The sequence below is a fragment of the Mauremys mutica genome, chromosome 1 (assembly GCF_020497125.1).
Source record: "Mauremys mutica isolate MM-2020 ecotype Southern chromosome 1, ASM2049712v1, whole genome shotgun sequence".
In the NCBI taxonomy this organism is placed as follows: Eukaryota; Metazoa; Chordata; order Testudines; family Geoemydidae; genus Mauremys; species Mauremys mutica.
The window spans coordinates 212,223,933-212,244,986 of NC_059072.1; positions in this window are offsets into that span (position 1 = coordinate 212,223,933).

The following is a 21,054-nucleotide window of genomic DNA, read 5'->3' on the forward strand; positions in this document are numbered from 1 at the left end:
TCTGGCATGTGTCTCTACCTGTGTGAGTGGAGCCCTGTGCTCTCACAGAGTCTCAGTATGTTACTTGCCAGGTTGGGGCCTAATTTATTAAATTAATTGCATCAACCCCTTTTTAAAACAGCGGCATTAATTGTGCTCCTAATTATCCATTTTTTAAAGCTTGAAAATAAAAAGGATGCTCTTAACGGGATTAACCACTGCCAAAGGAGGAAGCACAAAACAGGAAGGGAAAATATTATCGTTAAGATGGTGTTTACACGAGGATATGGAATGATTTTCCATGTTTCCAACATAGCAGGAATCATCTCTTGTGTTTACTTCCCTGTGCTTTTAGCATCCAGGATCTTCTGTTCTGCTGACCACACTCTGTGTCCTTACATTCTATTCCCTTTAGCAAGGGTGAACTTCATCCCCTGCGTAGAGGGACAGTCAAAGGCCCATGCATCACTTAAGTCCTACCTTGGGCTTAAGTGGGATTTAAGCATTGAATAGGCTTTCTGCTGGTCCTTTGCACAGGGGGTGAATTTTACCCACCATGATTATTTGTTCTCCACTAGGGCTCACAATACTCACATGTCCCAGTCACATTGATTTGCTAATTTGAGATTGTGGTGGCTGAGGTTGTGGTTCATGACCGGTATGTTTTATGCTCCTTTCAACATCAACATTTTATTTGCTTCTGCAGCCCAGCTGCTGGGTAAATCACAATTACTTTTAGTTCTGCTTGCTATTAGCCCACTGCTGATCTCTAATGTAGTCACTCCCCATATTTTAATTAAATTAATATCTGTTATGGTTAAGAAAGGCAGGAACAGACAAAGGCCTCTTGGCCCAGCATGTCTGCCTCTTTTTGCTTTATCTTAATCCCTCCTTCCTGCTTTTTCAACTAGACCCCCTCAAGTCTTTTTTCTTCTCTTGAGAACATGCATCTCTTGAATTTATTTCTATGCTTTGCTTCAATCATCTTTCCCAGTAACTTATTCCATATGTTTATTAGGCTTTGCATTCTGCCGCAGTTCCCTATTTACTCCCAGCTTCTGAAATCTTAGATCACATCAGTTCAACTTTTTGTTGACCTAAGTGGAGGATCTGTATCACTTTAAAGCTTCAAGATAATTTTTTGGCTTCAGCAGAGGCAAACCCACCCCGCCCTTTCTAGTCCCATACCAAACAGTCTGATGAAAATATGCTGCATTATTTGATGTATAAATAGATTTTGCAAGTTTAACAAAAAATAAACTACAGCTGATAACCCCAGGTGCGCTAACTGCCGAGTCCTCAGCTCGGCTGCAATTCATCAGTTCACAACAAATGCTTCTTTATAATCACATGTAATAGGAAACTGCTCACCCCCCAGCCATGTGAGCAGATAATGTTCTCCTCATGATCCCTTCCTGCCCTGCTGCGTAGGAAAGGCTGACATCAAGCACGCCAAGGTTAAAAAAAGGCTGCTTGCACTCAGAGGAGAGCAGTTTCAAAGGCCCTGTCGAGGCGATTCTGGCTCTTTTCCAGGATGCAGGATCAGCAAAAGGGCAGCAGGCATTCCTCACACAATATGCAATTTTGACAGGTGTACCACACAGCAGACTGCTCTCTCTTTCTGGCCATCTCCCACCGTACTGCTGAAAAATGACAAAGGCTTTTGGGTCCCAGAACCCTGCCCACTCACTCTGCGTATAGTGTAGAAAACACATAGAACTGCAATTGTTCTCACTTTCTACCAGCTAATTGCTATCTAGGGTGGGAGGATTAATTTGCTCCTCTGATATAGAACTCATTGCCCCAAAGTGTTGTACTGCAACACATCTGTAGCCACACAGATACTTCACTGTTGTTACTGCTGCCTCTCACAGCTTTATGGCGACAGTACGAGCACTCAGATTCCCCCCTTTCCTCAAGCACAGGCTCCTATCACTTGAGCTAAAGGAAAGTCTCTGTTAGTAGTGAGCAATGTAGGGCCTGACATAGCTGAATCCTCAATGGCTCCAGGAGAGAATAGCAGCGTGCGTGCAGGCACACTGGCCAGCATGTTACAATCTGTTTCAGGCAGACGCCATCACTCTTTGTTATGTATAAAATAAATGACTGGTGTTTTCACTGAACTGAGGTACATGGGAACGACATGGCTCTAATGCTTGCAAGGAGTAGAACGATAACTGTTTCATTCACAAACAGTGATGCTGCATGGAGGTTAAGGTGAACCAGGGAACTTTATTAAGCCCTATGCACTGCTCTGTCTATGTGGCTGAGTTGCTCCCAGCCTAACTCCCCATGTTCCCTGTTCCGCAGGTGTCCTCTCAATAATGGTCTCTCCAGGGAACGTGGGTCCTCTGCCTCCAGTTCCACTGATTACAAAACATCTTCCTTATTTTACAAATGTTTTAATATAATTTTAAAACAAATAATTGATGCTCAGGCCCCCCTCACTCCATGTCCTTTGAGCTAGAGGTTGCTAGCACATAGCCAAGCTGGAGTCTCATCTTTATCACACACAGCTGGTTACATTGTTTGGTGTACTTAACAGGCAGCTGCACTGGGAGTGATCAGTCTTCCTGTCACCTGTCTCCGAGTTCAGCAAACTCACTCTCTGTGGAATCTCCATCCTCCCTGTGGGGTTGGCCTCTGGATGATTCTCTGTCTGTCTGCTCTGTGGTGATCTCTGTAGACGCTCCGAGTGTTGTGTCTGCTTGCTCGTAAGTGTCTTCTGTTCCCTCAGGTCACCTATCCCTCTTGTGCAGTGACCTCGTAGGACCTACACTCCTCATGACTCCTTCAATCAACTCCTCTGCTGTCTCTCTAATGGCTGGATCCTCACAGAAGCATCTGTCTCAAGGGCTGGTAGGTTCTTGGCTGATCTATCGTATTCTAGTGCCTGCTTTCTCTGATTGCTGGCCATCTCTGTTCTTCTGGCTGCAACAGGTCTGCCATCATTGGTAGAAGGATTTTGCCTGCACTGGACTGTTCTGGCACCTTTGTGATGTGGTATCCCAGTGTGACAAGAATGCTAACAAGGGGTCTGAACCAGAAGAAACAGCCTTGTGAAATGGAATCAGCTGCTTTCACAGCTGACTCCACATTACCATTACTCTGTGGGTATGCTGGGGGGGCAGGGGTACCTTGAATCCAAGAATTCCTTGAGTTTTTCTGAGGCAAACTGGAGTCTGTTGTCAGTGGATACAGTGCCTGGAATTCCATATCTTGCAAAGTGGGCCTTCAGTTTGCTAGTCAGTGACTTGTTTCTTGTATCAGCCAGGGCATCGACCTCTCAACAATTTGAATAGTAGTCCAGTTTAATCAAGTACTGCTTTCCCTGGAAGATAAATATGTCCACTCCCACCTTTTCCCAGGGTCAGGTGGGCAGCTCATGTGGTAATAGTCAATTTCTGCTGGCAGTGATCAAATGACCAGCAGGTGCTACACCCTTCTACCAAGGAGTGGAGCTGTATATTGAATCCCATCCAGTAGACACTCTCTTGAGCCTGTCTAAGACACCTGTCAATGCCCATGTGTATTTTTTGCATGAGAACTTTACGTAATCAGGCTGGGACAACAGCTCTGTCCTTGAAATACGATTCCATCTTGCACACTCAGCTCATGTTTAATTTGAAAATATGGTTCTGCTCCTACTGGCATTGGCTTTTGTCTGCTGGCCACCCTGCTAGAATTGCTCTCTTTACTGCCTGTAGTTGGATGTCCTTTTCCGTAGCTTCTTTGATTTCCATCAGCGTTGCAGTTGATACTGTGAGATTTTGAATCCACTAACATGTTGCAGTGTCCTGATCACCTTCCCCAATTTGCCAATGTTGGACATATATGCCTGGCTCATGGGGTCAGCTAACACTAGTAATCCTCCTGGACAATATCTGTTCTCTACCTGGTAGTATTGGAGACGCATCAACATGCACTACAATCTATTTGGAGCACTGAGAAGGGGCTTTGCCATGATTGTCTCCAGAGGTTTGTGGTGTGATTGCTAAGGCTGTAAGAAAGTTGTGATGTTTTGGTTCAAAAGTTGCTGCTACAGCTTGTTAAAGTTGTGGTTCAAGACATGCAGCCTCCCTTCCAAAACAGGGCAGCAGCACAGAAGAGATGCTGTGTGTCTCGCTTGGCTCTCAAAGGCAGGAACGACAGAGAGCTAGCTAGGCCAAATTTGAGTGGTGTTGCAGAGCCAGTCACTCAGATTTGGTAGGCAGCAACTATAAAAAGCCATGATGTGTGTTCAAAGTTGAAGTTTCCACAAAAAAATAATGGTCCATGATTTTCCCACAGCTTTTACTATGTGGACGTAGGTGTACGGATGGAATCGTTCCATTCCAAATACCACAGCCAGAAGTTTTTTTTCTATTTGTGCATACCCCTGTTTGATCTCTGACTGGGCTCTGCTGGCATAAGTGACCAGCTTCTCTTGAAAAAGAGCTATTCCCCAACTCTTTCTCTGATGCATCACACTGGAGTGTCAGTGGCTTTCCTGGCTGATCGTACTTCAGGTGTATCTGTTGTCATTTGTTTCAGGGTGTCAAATGCTGCTGCTGGTGACCTGCTGAGTAATACTCAACGTCCTGCCTGGTGAGTGGACATATGGGTTCTACTGCCGCAGCCACATGTGGACAGAATTTGGACAGGAAATGTATAACTATTATGAAATGCTATACCCCTCTGCCATCCACTGGAGCTGCCATGTCTCCGACTGCCTTGATCTTGTTGGGATCTGCTTTCAGTCCCGCTGCTGTGACCAAAGTATGTCATCTCACATTGTTTGAGTTGCATTTTTTCTGGGCTGAGTTTTATGTTCTCTTCTGTATCACTAAGATTAAGATTTTTGTCAGGGTTATGTTTAGTAAAAGTTACAGACAGGTAACGGTCAATAAAGAAAAATTAATGGAAGCCATGACCTGTCTGTGACTTTTACTAAAAAGAATTAGGGGGAGCTTGATGGGGGATAACTGAAGCCTGAGTGGGGGAGGAGAGCCCAAGCCACGCTGTGTGGGGAGGGGGTCCAGCACCTGCCTGCAGGGGATCATTGCTCACTGCTCACAGGAGCTCGGGGCCCGGGGGCCCTCCACTGCTTGCAGTGGCTCGGAGCTCCAGGGCTAGCAGCTGGGAGCGTCGGGTGCCCCCACCACCCATAACAGATGGGAATTCCAGGTGCCCCATGGTGTCTCAGAGCTGTGGGTGCACCCTGCTGCTCGCAGTAGAGCTCCACGATGCCCCGCCGGCTGACAGCTCCAGCCCCTGCTGCTCCAGGACTGAAACAGAAAATGTCACGGAGGTCTCTGGAACTCACAGAATCCGTGACTTCTGTGACCTCCATGACATAATCATATCTGTAGCTGTAAAAAAGCTTGTAGTAGTCTGTCATGGTCTCATTCAACCTCTTTTTCATTGCTCCCTTCATCTACAATTAGGATATCATCTGCAATTATGCAGTCCTTCTAGCGCTTGGGCGAATCTTCCCTGGAAGACCTCTGGTTCTGGGCTGATGCCCATCAGCACGTGCAGCCCTCTGTAGCAACCAAGTAGTGTTTCAAAGGCTGTCAGCATGCTGGACTCTGTATCCAGGCTTATGTGCCAAAACCCATTCCTCACATCAGGCTGTACAAATTCTGGCTTTGGAATGTTCTCAGAGGACGTCATCAACTGTGTGAAGTGGATAGTGGCATGTTTTCAATGCCCCGTTCAGGGGTCTATGCAGATGTGAATTTGCCTGATGGCTTCTTTACTATCAGCATACCGCTTACCCAGACTGTACTGGCCTCTACAGGTGCTATGATGCCCCTGCTCTGCAGACTTTCAAGCTCCTTGCATACTGGATCCTGTAATGCCTCAGGAATTTTCCTTTATGGTTTGCACATAGGTTCTTCTGTGGGGTCTACTTCCAGTTAAGCTTCCCTTCGAGGCACACATTGTCTCTAAAAACATCCCCATATACTTTTAAAATTGTCTCCACTGCCCAGGGGACTCTGCCTTTCGCTTCTTACACTGCAGCTATAAATGTGTGATGCTGCACCTGATGAGATCCATAGCTTGCATAGCTTATTCCCCAAGAGCGGTCTGTGGTGCTTACCATCTACTTTGGTTAATACCATTTGTTATTTTTCAGGTTAGTTACTATGAGGTCACATTTTCCCCATGGCCTGCATTATGCTCTCATTGTATGTTATTAGATTGTGCCTACTCTTTGTAATAAGTGCATTTGAGTCCAATTCAGGAATCACATTGCAGGAGGCCCCACAATCTTCCTGAAGTCGTACTGGGCATTTCCCTGCTAACATTGATGCATGCCTGGAGGCTGGTATTGTCCCTTGTTGCTTTCCCATCATGACAGCCCAAACTTGGTATGCTCTCAGACTCAAGGAGAGATTCATGATGTCATCCCCGTTATCTGATGTGCTCTTCCCATTCTGTATCCGGCTGGCTGGGCAGCGTGGTCCGAGTGCTGGGCAGGCACCGCAGCCCCAGTGCCAGCCGCCTCAAGTCCCTGCAGCAGGTTGGCCCAGGGCCTCCCAGAGGATTCCGGGGGCCCGGGGTCTTCGGCGGCGGGGGCCCTTCCGTTCCGGGACCCGCCGCCGAAGTGCCCCGAAGACCCGCGGCGGGAGCCCCCCGCCGCCGAATTACCGCCGAAACCGGACCTGCCGCTGAAGCGCAGCCCGGTCTTCGGCGGTAATTCGGCGGGGGGGGGTCCCCGCCGCAGGTCTTCGGGGCACTTCGGCAGTGGGTCCTGGAACGGAAGGGGCCCCCCGCCGCTGAAGACCGGGCTGCGCTTCGGCGGCGGGTCCCTCTTACCCCCGGCTCCCTCCTCACCCGGAGCCTCAGCGCCTCGCCGGAACAGCCGCAGCATGTGGCCGGCGGGGCCTGAGCTCCGTCCCGCTCAGAGCCGCTTGGGGAGGGGGCGGGGCTGGGAGCTCCCCGCCGAGCGAGCCCCGCCCCCTGACAATGCGGCTCCGAGCGGGGCGGGGCTCAGGAGCCCCGGCGGAGACTTGGCGCTTGATGCGCTAGGGCTCCAGGAGAGGAGCGGAGGCGGGAGCCTCCGCTGTTCTCTTGGGGGCCCCTGCGGAGCCTGGGGCCCGGGGCAAATTGCCCCCTTTGCCCCCCCCCCTGGGTGGCCCTGGGTTGGCAGCCCCAGCCAGCCTGGTCCAGGGCAGAGCACTGGGAACTGCAGAAAGGGGGTCTGGGGCTGGAGCATGGGCCTATGATTCCCGCTGCCCATGTGTGATACCCTTTAGAAGAAAGGCATTATGGGTAATCTTTGCTGTGTCAGTGACAAATAAAGAGAGTTATAAATATGCTTCTCAAAACTTGACACTGGCAGTTGTAACATCACCCCTGCTAATTACAAAGCTTGCCCATGTCCTAATGTACACATTTGGTTATGCTGGGAAGTAGCAGTGACCATTATTCTGTGGGCTTCTAGCGTATGATAGGGCTTACAAGGGCTATCACATTCATGTTATGAACTAAAGCTCAGGAGGTGGAGATTCCTATTCATTAGGCCACACAGGTCCCCAAACATTACCCAGGGAAGATGCTTTACCAGCCTCAGCTCCTAAACAAAAATCTTACTTTTCCCTGCATGTGTGTGGATATGCACACAAGCCGTCAGCAAAAGGCTGCCTACCCTAAGCCCTATTTAGAGTGCATTATTGTTCGAGAATAAAAGGCTCTTGGGGAGGGGATTCCATTGGACTCTCTAGCACTTTTGTGCCATTATTCAGCTTCTTTTCCTAATGGATGACTTAAAATCCCCTCTTCTGGTCCCAGAGAATCCAGTTTGTACCACTGTACCATGCTCATGACTTTTTTGACCATGTCTTTTATAACTGGTGTAGTGCTTTGGTTGGGGATTTGACAGCTCCTTCTGCATGTCAGTGATGGGGATGGGAGTAGTCAGGTTACCATGTGGTACATCCTGGTACTTAAGGACTTTCCAGCACCATGCTTTGGTAACAAAGGGCTTGAATACAAAAAGGGCTTTGTGGCCTTATGCTTCTGACCCATCACTATGTCTCTTTCCTACTGCTCCATCACCATGGTATCTGAGTACCTCTATACTTGGGTAACCACCTACCCAACAAACTAATAGCCCATTGTGAACAAAAATATTTATTCTACCAGACATCTATGTGCTAAAAAACTACCAGCATTCTTCTTGGACTCTGGATATGATTAGAGTACAGTGGGATGAAAAATCTGGAGCAGTTACATAATCAAGATAAAAATAATTAGACAGATGAAATCCTAACAGAAATAATCCATCTTTTGGAATGATCTGACAAGTTTGAAAAATGTAGGTATCTTCATCAAGCTATTATGACCCTAAAACACATACATGCTTTGTTTTATGTGTTCTTAACATATACAGGACATACATGAGTAATTATGGGTTTGCATTCCATCTTGTTGATGGCAGAGCTGGGCACCAGAGACCACTATAAATAATCCGTAAATGATCCTTCAAAAATAAATAGTCTATCAGTTTAGAGAAAATGATAGTTGGCATATTAATTACACATCTGTTTTATGTGATTTTTCTTCCATGCTGGAAAATCAGATTAAAAAATAAAAACAACTAAAAACCAAGTCCCCTCCAATGCATAGGATGATATGCTGAGTGAAACATACAGGGGAGCAGGCCCAGGCCTTGGGAACCTCCCTCCAGCCAGAAATAAGAACCATCACAGATCTTGCCATTTTCATAGTGAAATACAGGACTAATTTCTTAACATTAACTATCTCACAATACCAGCCCCCCCAAAAGAAAGAGAATGTGGTCTTAGCACTTTGTATTTTCCCCTAGCTCATGCCAGGCTGGGACAATCACAGTAATTGGTGGCTGAGACAGATTTATAGATACCCCCGGACATTGGAGTAGATTCTCACAAAGCAGCTTTTGTCATTATCAAGTGCTTCAGCTTCCCTCACCATTTAAAACTTTGAACACCAACATTTTCCATACTGCCAGTTACGTGAGTGATCAGAAGACTATACAGAATAGATATAAAAGACAGTCATCTGAAAAAGCCATTATCAAAGGTCTATATTTTTCTGCCATTGTACCTAAATTATGCTAGGGTGCCCAATGTAACATTCAATATTATTTGTGCTGGTAAAATATTAGGATTAGTCTTTGAATTAGTTTGTGAGGAAGAGAGTTCACTTATAGGCATAATATTTCTGAGGATGTTGACTATTATTGCAACACTATACAGAGTACAGGCGATTGTGCACAGTCTAGTTACATTTTTTTATGTTAGTTACCCCAAACCATTAATCTCTCTTTATGGGACAGATTAATTATTGCATCCTAATAGTTTTTATGTGGCTATACTTTCTTTGCCTCATTGCTTTAGACTAAACTTCAGTAATTCACACAATTAGCAGACAAGATCACTCAGGGGCTTAGCAGACGTAGTGTATGAAGCTTTCCACAAGTGCAACCCAGGTTAATAGGCACTGAAAGTTACTACGATGTTATGGCTGTTTAGAGGCCTATGAGCAATGAGGGTGTGACCTCAGCCCAATTCTAGTGGACAGCTGCCCACATCTGGTACAGCTCTCCTCATTGACACTGAACGGCCAGATTAGATGAAAAGGCCTGGAAATAGAACAACCCCCTCACTTCTAGAGGTAGCACTTCCATGTCAGGGCCCAAGGCAGCTTGTGCTGCTGCCGGCACTGTGACTACTAGATCTTTTGAAGGGGACTTCAGTCTTCAGTGCTCTCCACTTGGCACCTTCCAGGAGCACTAAATTCAGTAAAAATAAAGAGAACCTCATGATTAATAACATCACTGTATTGTCTTTTAATGCTCGATGTGCTTGACTACCAATGATGGCGTTTGAGTGATTCTAAAATATCCTTACAGCAGAAAGCAGATAAGTATCTGGTTGTCTGTTATCCTTCATTGCATAAGACATGGACGGAACTGGGAGGCGGTTGAAGATTACTAGCCAGGTGCTGCTTATGTACAGCTATTCCACTCGCATATTTGGAAATAGGTAGAGTGAAACTTACCTGTAGTTCAGGTGTATGCTGGGTCCCTCTACTGGAGACTTCTTAATTTGTCTCTAATGCCAAGTCCTTCCAAATAATCTTCAGCAAAACATTTCCCCCTGAGACCTGGAATTCCAATGTTTCCAAAGAGATTCAAATTCTTTTTTTCAGACACTCTGATAATCTTTTTCTGTATCCTGTAATCACAGCTGGCAAAGCTGGTCTTAACCTTTGACATTCCAACAATCTCCTTTTGACTTATATTTTTCCAACTAATTTAATCTACATATACAGAAGGAAGGACATTCACTTGAACCTCACTGTCTAATGTCGAGAAAGGGATATGTCTGTGGGTTAGAGAAAGTTGTGCTCAGATAGCAATTCATGCCTTAACAAAATGCAAATCTTTGGGTTATACATTTACTACTCTACCCAAGGCAGCTTTTAGAGTCTCATATTTGTTTATGATTCATTGCAACCTTGCTGGTTTATAGATCTACTTTGTTTATTTAATTGAGAGCCAGTGTCTTTCCGCATGCATTCATATGGTTTGCATTAACTACTGTGCAATCGAAGAAAAATCTTTGTTAACCAAAAATATGAAACATTTGTTAATGTTTAATGGGAGCGATAACAATAAAATTACACAATAATTAAAACCACTCCACCCATAAAGGCTCCTTCTTAATGATTCATATTAAGACAGGGTTCAGCATGTAGTTATGATCCGGATTGTAATTTATGGGCTACATTCTGCTCTCATATGCATGTGTGAGGCTTCCCTGGATTTCGGTGAGGGCTCCACATGCTCCCTGAAGAAGACTATCACAAAAAACTTCTTAAATATTGTCCTCCTTCCTAGTACTTAGAAGAAAAAGAATTCTGGGCCTCTAAAACCACCACACGGGTGTGTATCCTCCTGCTCTCATGAAAACTGGGCCATTCATTGGAGCATTCCCACTCGCCAATCTGCTCACAGCAATTTATCCATAATCTTCTTACTGGGTCTAACACTGTAAGCACTCTGCAGAGGGAACTCCCATTGAGATCAGTGGCAGGCCCACTTCTAGTGAGTTTGCAGGTCAGCCTAACTAGGGTGACCAAATGTCCCAATTTTATAGGAACAGTCCCGATATTTGGGGCTTTTTCTTATATAGGTTCCTATTACACCCCACCCCCGGTCCCGATTTTTCACCCTTGCTATCTGGTCACCCTAAGCCTAACAAACAGCGTTTAACAGTCAAGGGCCTGATTCTCATTTCACAGTCGTCCCTTTACACCATGTTGGTAGAATAAAGGGACCTGAAAGTGAGTGTAAATGTAATTTGCTTCCACTGCAGGGGCACTTTCTGCTGTCTGAGTGGGATAAAGGGCCTTAGTGTAAATGAGAATAAGAATCAGGCCCAAAAGTGTTTTTAATTTTCACAATTCAGGAAAAAAGATTAAGGAAGACTGGCTAATATGCATGGAATTAATAGGATATTCAAGGCAGATGATTTCTAATTAGTGGGTTAAGGTTTTTTTGTCTGCCAATTTATGATGAAGGGCAGAATTTGACAGGTATGAAAATAAAGACACAAGGAACAGGCTACCTTCTGAGGTACTTTAGTTTAAAGCACCTTTACTTCTATAGAAGTAACTCCTCTCTATCTATTCCACTAGTGCAGTGGTTCTCAAACTTTTCTACTGGTGACCCCTTTCACACAGCAAGCCTCTGAGTGCGACTCCCCCTTATAAATTAAAAACACTTTTAAAAATATATTTAGCACCATTATAAATGCTGGATGCAAAGAGGGGTTTCGAGTGGAGGCTGACAACTTGCGACCCCCCATGTAATAACCTCACGACCCTCCTGAGGGGTCCTGACCCCCAGTTTGAGAACCCCTGACCTAGTGGAACTAAGGTCTTCTGTAAAGATATTCTGCGGGTGGTGTTTGAATGTTGCAACCTTTAGCTTTTAGGAGAAGTCAATTTGTGCAAGACAGTAGTTTAGGTGTCAGCCATTCTGCTCAGGGCAGACCCTAGGTTTAGTGGGTATGTCTACACTGTAGTTAAAAGAGAGCCTCTCAGTCCAACTTCAGAGCCCAGTCTGCAATGTCCACATTGCTACCTCCCTGGACACTCAATTACAGACCTAAAAGTCACAATTCTTCAACAAAAAAACTTCAAAAACAGACTCCAATGAGAGACTGCAGAACTGGAATTAATTTGCAGACTGGACACCATTAAATTAGGCTTGAATAAAGACTGGGAATGGATGGGTCATTACATAAACTAAAAAATATTTCCCCATGCTACTTTCCCCCCCTACTGTTATTCACACCTTCTTGTCAACTGTTGGAAATGGGCCATCCTGATGATCACTAGGAAAGTTTTTTTTTCTCCTGCTGATAATAGCCCACTTTAATTAGTTTGTCTCGTTAGAGTTGGTATGGCAACCCCCATCTTTTCATGTTCATGTTTTTCATGTTCTCTGTATATATATCTTCCTACTGTATTTTCCACTTCATCTATCCGATGAAGTGGGTTCTAGCCCATGAAAGCTTATGCCCAAATAAATTTGTTAGTGTCTAAGGTGCCACAAGGACTCCTCGTTCTTTTTGCCGAAACAGACTAACACGGCTACCATTCTGAAACCGGTCACTGCTATTTTTAGCACTCTAAAAATTTGAGACCCCGCTAATACAAGACTGTTTACTCTGGCTGGGAGACTCACTCCCAGCTGCAGTGTAGACATACCCTGGAAGACTCCACGTAGCTTCCTTTTCTCTTGTGACCATGCTCCTGTCACATAACCACAATGCCACATGAGCTATTTCTGGCCCACGGTCTCTGTCTCCACTCCACACACCAATTGCAAATAGCAACACCCCAGCCGCGCGTCTTTTTCAGAATGCATAACTGAATGCCATTGCAAAAGAAAACCAGGAGGACAGCAAACTGCATTTTTTGTACACACAGTTGTATGCTTTATAAGCACAATTCAGGGGCTCAGTTTTGTTAAAAAAAATGTAGCCCCCAATGCCTATTTAAATTAGTAAAAATATAAATTCCCTAAACTCCTCCAAGCTAAAACCCCAACTCCATAGTCAACACTTTGAGCTTGTTCAATTAATAAATATAAAGCTTTCTCTCTTCTCCCAGCAAAATACAGCCCACTCCTATTATCCCTAGCCTGCAATTATATCTTAGAATCTTTTGCTTAATGAAATTTCCCTCATTCGCCTTCCCAGCTCCCTAGATCCATGGAAGCTTCCAGGACTAATTTAGCAAAATGTTAGAAAGAAAAAAATGTAATGGCTTCCCTCATTTCTTTCTTTTCCCATTCTGTCTACAGCTCCTTTGCTCTGTTCTTAGCTGTTTGCTTCAGAACTGAGCAGATCAGAGCAAGGCAAAGGAATATATTCTGGGTGTCTGGAGATGTGGATCATGAAAATGGAGATGTATTTTCTTTTCCTTGATCACAGTTTGCCTACTTTTTATTAGAGGTGAACCTTAAACAAAGCTCCCTTATCTGAGCGCTTCCAAAATATTGAAGTTGAATTCTGCCCTAATGCTAATGGGCCAAACAAAAGCCTGGAACTGACCCACTGTCAGGAGACTGGGTAATAGGCAGTCATGCCGAGTGGTCAGAGGAGTTAGGCCCAGTGGTCAGTCCAAATGCCAAAGCCTAAGACCAAAGCAGAGTCAGAGCTGGAGATCAGTGCTAAAGGTCAGAACCGAAGTGAGAGTCCAAATGCCAGGTCCAAAGATCGAGACAGAGGATACATCTACACTACAATTAGACACCCGTGGCTGGCCCGTGCCAGCTGATGCGGGCTCATGGGGCTCAGGCGCAGGGCTATTTCAGTGCCATGTAGACTTCTGAGCTCAGGCTGGAGTCCAGGCTCTGAGATCCTCCCATCTTGCAGGCCCAGAGCTCAGGCTCCAGCCCGAGCCCAGAAGTCTGCACTGCAATGAAAGAGGCCCACAGCCTGAGCCCAGTCAGCTGGCCTGGGCAAGCTGCGGGTTTTTAATTGCAGTGTAGACATACCCAGGGTCAGAACCATAGTCAGAATCCGAAGGCCAGAGCCAAGGGTTGAGACGGAGTCAGACCCAGGAACTGGAGCCAAGGGTCAGAACCACATTACCGGAAGTCAGGGAAGACAGGAGCAGGACTGGTTCCAAGGCAGGAGCAAGGCTGGGATAGGACTGGAACAAGGCTGGGTGCAAGACAAGGGCAAGCAGGAGCAGGGCTTGGAGCGAAGCAAGCACAGGGAGGCAGGGAATCCACAGGCGTGTACATTGAGCAGCCACTGATCTGCTGCAGCAGCTGGCTTAAAAGCAAGCCACCTGAGTGCCTCAGGCAACCAGGTGTTTCTGCTGTGGTCCGGTTGCACTCGCTGGCTGCATGACATCTGGGCAGGCAATAACTGCAGGCCCTTCTTGACACTGACCTCCACACTTAGGAGTTTCCCAGTCCAGATTTGGATCAGCATCTGAGTGTAGGTTTCAGAGTGGTAGCCACGTTAGTCTGTATCAGCAAAAAGAATGAGGAGTCCTTGTGGCACCTTAGAGACTAACAAATTTATTTGGACATAAGCTTTCGTGGGCTAGAAACCACTTCATCGGATGCATGCAGTGGAAAATACAGTAGGAAGATATACACACAGAGAGAACATGAAAATATGGGTGTTGGCATACCAACTATAATGAGATTAATTAATTAAGGTGGGCTATTATCAGCAGGAGAAAAAAAACTTTTGTAGTGATAATCAGGATGGCCCATTTCCAACAGTTGACAAGAAGGTGTGAGTAACAGTAGGGGAAAAATTAGCATGGGGAAATATAGTGACTCAGAATCATCTTGCATCCTTTTCTTTCCTTCTCTAACCCTCTCATTCCCTCCTATGATCACTGCTTTATTTTCCCTTGACTTCTATCCACTTTTCCATTTGGGTTTGACTCTCCCTCTATCTTGCTGACAAACTTTTCCAAGATTTCTTTTGATAAACACTCCTTCCGCAGTCTCTTCCTATAGATTTATCTTTTCCACTTGCACCTCTTCATAGTCACTCTGTATTTCTATTTTTTCTTTACATGCACACATGACAATCAAAAGCAACATAAAATTCTGATTATACTTTTAAAAATGAAAGTGAAAAAGCAGCTACACTGGGGGTAGGTGCTCTGGATGGCAACAGGCTAGTATATAACACATTATCATATAAAAAGGAAGGCAGGGGTACCTAATGATCTCCCTCAAAAGTTGTACAAGTTGCTAACATGGATATGAACCCAAGACCATTAGCAGCAGAAGACAGATCACTATCATTTGAATTAAAGGACTAACTCCATTAGCTGGTAGCAGTAGTAGGCTGTTATCCTCTATGTGAACTAACCCTGACAGAGGGACACATGGCCAGCATGTTATATAAGCAACAACTTATGACAAGATTTGTGTTTATTCTGTGTGAATGAAATACTGGAACTAGAGAGAGGACTTAAGCTTCATGTGGGGGTTTTTTGGTCAAAATTTTCCAGAGGGGGACAAAAGCCCATTTTCTGACTCTAGGCAGGGCTCTCTCACTATAACAATTTTGATTTGACATATGCCTAGTCTAAGACCCCTGAAAGGAGAATTCATGATCTGGCTGAGCCCATAACTGGCTATTCACACACAGCAAGTGCATTGTGACGCAGAAGCAGCCACCTAAGAAATGCACGTCCTGTATCAGACAAAACTACACTACTCAAAGTGCTGCACTGCTGTCACTGAAATGATTGCCAAGGTATTTTCACATGAAAGCATTAAGAAGATTATATTTTTAAAAGTTGTTTTTAAGTGTAATGGACATTTCCCTTTCTAGGACGAATATGTTCATACTCCAGCTCATTTCAGATAGAAAGCCCTTGCAAACACAGCCCCTTGGCTCTTCACGTCTGCAGATGCCTTTTGGAAATCAGCCCTTTCAGGTCTGGCAGCTGAAATGAGTTAGGGTTCCAGCAACTAAGCTGCCTGCACCAGCTTCCTGCTTCTACTCCTGCTTCCAGAGACAGACTTTGAACTGGCAAAGAGGGATGCCACTTCATTTTCACCCAGCCAGGCTCTGTTTCTGCAGAAGCAGGAGTGGAAATTGAGTCAGCAGCTGAAAGCTGGAGTTCTACTATGCAGAGGCATGCACAGGAATAAAAATGTGGCTGCTTTTGGAGAGACACTTTCTAAGCCCCCTGAGTCCAGAGGAGTTGGCTCCCCCTCACCTTCCCCCGAGGCTGGAGAAGCTGGCTCTCCCTGCCACTGCCCTGTGGCTGGAGGATCTAGTTCTCCTCTCCTCCCCCCACGGCCAGTGGAGCCTGCTCTCCCCTGGCACCCGGAGGAGCTGGATCTCCTGCCCTGTCCCAGCCCCGGAGGAGTTCTGTGTCCCTGCTGATTGGGGGGGCATGTGCCCTTCCTCCCCCACACACCACCCTTGCACATGCCCCTGATATTATGGGAATTTCAGCTGGCAGCTGAGACCTGCCCTTCAAGTGCAGATAGCCAAGAGCACCAGCAGGCCTGAGGAGCCAAAGACTGCTAGCGCCAAATACATCTCTGGAGTATTTCTACAGACGTTAACGGAATTCCACCAGCGATGTCTTGGGTTCAGAATATCTGTAAGTAACTTCCGTCTAGAGGGAAAATATAATTAAAAAACCTAACAGAGAAAGCCGTGTTTTATCAAAATGTTTTCTGCTCTGAGGGCGCAGGAGTTAATGGGAAGAAAGCTGTTTAACAAGCCCTGACCTGAGCAGTTCTAATGGCTCCCCACGCAGTCAGAGCTAGGGCTAGGCAAAGTTGGTGAAATCCATTTCCTCAGAGCCAGTATTCTCCCCAGCTTTGTTTAGAATCTTTCCTGGCCAATCAATATGCTTCCTTCCATATGTTTTGAGGGGTATTTTCTTTCTTCATTGAGTATTTCTTTCCACGTTGTTGAGTGTATCTCTCGCTCTCAGTGCTCTGTGTTTCCTGTTTCGACTCCTTATCTTACATCTTTTCCAGAGGGTTTACTGAACTCTTTGTCTCCTTGCCTAGATTTAAGGACCCTCAATTTACTGCATGTTGTCACTCCCAGCTGTTGTGTCTTCCTGTGAGAAGCTCATGGCTGAGTACAGGATGTTGCTCGGGGTAGGGAAAAGAGAGGGGTATATTAGCAAAGGAAACGGTTTAACTAACAAGAATGAGCAGCCTGAAATGCCAGAAAACAAACTGAAAGGGAAATGAGATAAAAGGGCTACATGTCCCAGGCCAGGTCTACACTATAAACTTACACCAGTATAACTACCTCTCTCAGGGGTGTGAAAAACCCACCGACCTAACCCCCAGTGTAGGCAGCACTATGTCGATGGGAAGGCTTCTCCTGCCAGCACAGCGACGACCTCTAGTGGAGGTGGATTAACTATGCTGACAGGAGGAGCTCTCCCATTGGCACAGTAGTGTCTTTACTGAGGCGCCACAGTACACCGGTCCAGCTGCGCCCCTACAGCATGTTAAGTGTAGACCTGCCCTAAGTGAAATAACATTGCCATGCATGCTACCAAAAGGCTGATGATATATATAATATTGTTATCTTAAATACAAACAAATAAACATTAAACGAATGTTTTGAGCACTCAAAAGTTTGCAAGTGCCAGAATTAAGGTTCACTCTGCAACTTTCACCTGGCCTCCTGCATATGCATTATGCCACAGTCTTTAATTACATGAGCCCCTACTTTTTTCCCCGCACAGAACCCCTGCCTCATTCAGTGCACAGTATGAATGGTGCTCACTGACTGGGTAGCTATTCGATATTTCTTTTTATCCTTACTGAATATTAAGCCCCCGTTTTATTTCGTGCATAGCATTCAAAGCCTGCACACAAAACAGAATTACTAATTTCATCACGGGCTTTTCTATGGTGCTCATTACCTTAGTATCTAAGTGCTTCTCAGACGTTAATGAATTTATTTTTACAACACCCCCATGAGCTGGGGTGGCATTATCATCACAGTTTATAGATGGGGAACTGAAGTACAGAGAGATTAAGTACAAACCTGTCAAAAATACCCACTAATTTTAGGTCTCCAATTTGAGACACCCAGGGCCTGATTTTCCATCGTACCTAGCACTTTATATTGTCAGACCATAGCTCCCACTGACTTCCGTTGCAGTTGTGAATGCAAATCAAGCCCTAAGTGTCAAATTAGCTACTCAGAAAATAAGATACACACAATTCAATCAGTCACCACATGTGAAAAGATTAGTTTAAATGACTTGCCCACCAGAACATAGGAACTCTGTGGCACAGCCCGGGATAGAATCCAGTTCTCCAGGGCAGCATTCAACTTCCTTAACCATGATACCACCCCTTTCCTCATTCACTACACACCTTTCGGTGTCTGCAACAAATGAGGCACAGCAATCCTAGAAACAACAGCCTAATTCAGTACATGACACTAGGTCAATTCCCTGAGCACTGTCCATCCTGTCCCCTGAATGAGGCAGGTGTCCTGTGGAAAAGAACAGTATGGGGACACACAGTTAGAGATGATATCATAATCAGAGATGACCAGAGAATGACCATTCCATCTCACAGAAATTTTTGAGGTTTCAAAAAAAATGTTCATTCCTCACTGGCACAAAAATCAAATCTTTCAAATGCTTTGATGAAAATGGAATTGTGTTGAAATGGCCGGTTTAGAAACATGACCTTTCTATGGGAGATAGGGTGAGAGATAGAGTGAGTGTTTTCCCTGGTTGTTTAGGGAATGGTCTATGAAGACCCAGGTTCAACTCCCTGATCTAGAGCAAAGTTTTTTTTTCATCCTAGATTAGTCCAAATCAGCCAGAGTGGGGACTGCACTTGCATCTCCCACATCCCAGGCCACTAGTGCCCTACCCATCGGGATATAGAGCGCACAAGAATCTCTCCCTCCGGGACAAAAACATAGTCAAAAGCAGTATGTCTCTGAAAGATTTCAGGTTTGCTGAAACAATATATTTCAGGAAAATTCTGACCAGCTCTAATCATATACACAAGGGATCCAAACTACAGTTTAATGGCCAACCTTAATTCTGGCATTTAAAAAAACCTCAAAATGTGATCACATAGAACAGACTGCTCCCCCTATGTGCATCAGCAGCCGGTGTGGAACCTTTATAGTCACTGCACACCCCTCTATCATTTGATCTGATGGAGTAACTGATAGCAGTAGCAAGTTGTTACCCTCTGTGTGGGCCAGCATCAAGAGAAGAAATGAGACACACATTTTGCCAAGTTGTGGCAACGAGTATATTCTAGTGGTGGGTAGAGACCCTCTCTCCCACCCCAGCCTGACCTCTTTTGCTCCCATCATCCCAAATCTGTGCTCATATCCTGCCTCCCCGTTCCATACCCTGTGGCCTGCTCCTGTCCTGTCCCACTGCTGCATTCTAGTCTGTCTGTTTCCTCCTCCTCCTGGGCCTCAGGAGGAGGAGTAGTGAAAGCACAGGAGAGACAGTCTCCATGCTTTCAGTTCCAAATGCCTGGACCCACAGTAGCTCCCAGCATCTTGGAGGAGTAACTGCAGGGAAAATCCTGCTTATCTTCAGCAGCTATAGGATGAATCATATCCTGTGCAGACAAAAACTTTGGAGAATTTTGCTGCCAAACTCCAAGTCTGTACTGTATATTATGAATGGTGGTCTTCAGAGGCCAATAACTTGGTCAATTTGGGGTGGAGTTGCACAGGGATCGCAAATGGCACTTCTTGGAACCCAGGGTGATTTCCCGGACAAATTTCTCTGCTTCCAACAAAATGGTTGCAAGAATTTTTTAAACATGGGCAAACATATTTCTTCGCTAACTCAATTTTCAAAAACAGATGAACAATTTTTGCTGAAACTTTTCCCAAAAAATTCAGCCTGAGGCAGAAAATATACCCTCCCGGCCTGGGAAACTTCAGCCCAAATGGCTTATGTTTGGCAAAATTATATAAGCAAATGAAAACAATGTCTTAAACTAGAAAATGTTAGACAAGTTTAACTGTAGACGTCACTATTAACAAGCAGCTCTGATCCTGGCTGCCTGTGTCCTTGGACAAATCACAGCCTGCTGCAAAATTTCAGCAGGGTTGATGTGAAGGGTTGGGGTTTTTGTAAAGTACAGTACTTTGAAGATAAAACAACTGTATAAGTGTTATGTATTATTAGCTAAGAGATTTTCATGCTTATGGTACTATGTTGTATTCAGACACATACACCTGCACACATACATTATATTAGACCTGGGCCAGAACTAGACTACAGGATCTGAACCTTTCCACTAACTAGCGGTGTTTCAAAATAAGATTTGGAACCAAAATTTGCTTTTAGGGATCTGTCTCTAATGGACTGAATGGGAAAATTAAATCCAAATACATAATGAACATTGGGAAAGTTTAGATTTGGATCATATCAAACTCAGTATCTCATGTCCAAAGCTAATATACCTGATATTTTTCTCCTTGTTGCTTTGTCTGTACAAGAGACTTCCTCTTTCTTTTTTCAGATAGTAGAAGTAAGGTCTGTTTCACTGGGGTTTTATAGGTGGAAGTGGGACCAACATATGATGCAGTTTATATACTCTATTTGTACTCTGTAAAAAAGAAAGTTGGTTGTATACAGTGAGGACAGAGAGGAGAAAGAAGAAAAGATTCAGTGTGCTGCCAAGGACATTAGATTAACCAAACTGCTGAAAATATACTCTTCTGTTTAACTTTATCTTTAAAAGTCTCCTGATGAGTAATATTGTCAATTCCCATTTAGCTCAATTGGATGCTGCACAAATCCAAAGCCAGTCTTTTTTCGGCAGGCCTTTCTATCACCAGGAACACAGTAACATCTGAGTGTCCAGAAGCTGGACCAATCAGTGCATAGAAAATTGATTTGAGCAGCACCATACTCTCTTGGTTGGCTGCAGATTAACAGCTCAGCTAATATGCTGGTTCTGACCTTCTTGAGACCTTTTTTAAAATATGACATAACACAGCAGGTGGTTCCCTGGAAACTGGGAAAGCAAAACAGTTATTGAGACGTTTTGGCCTGCTT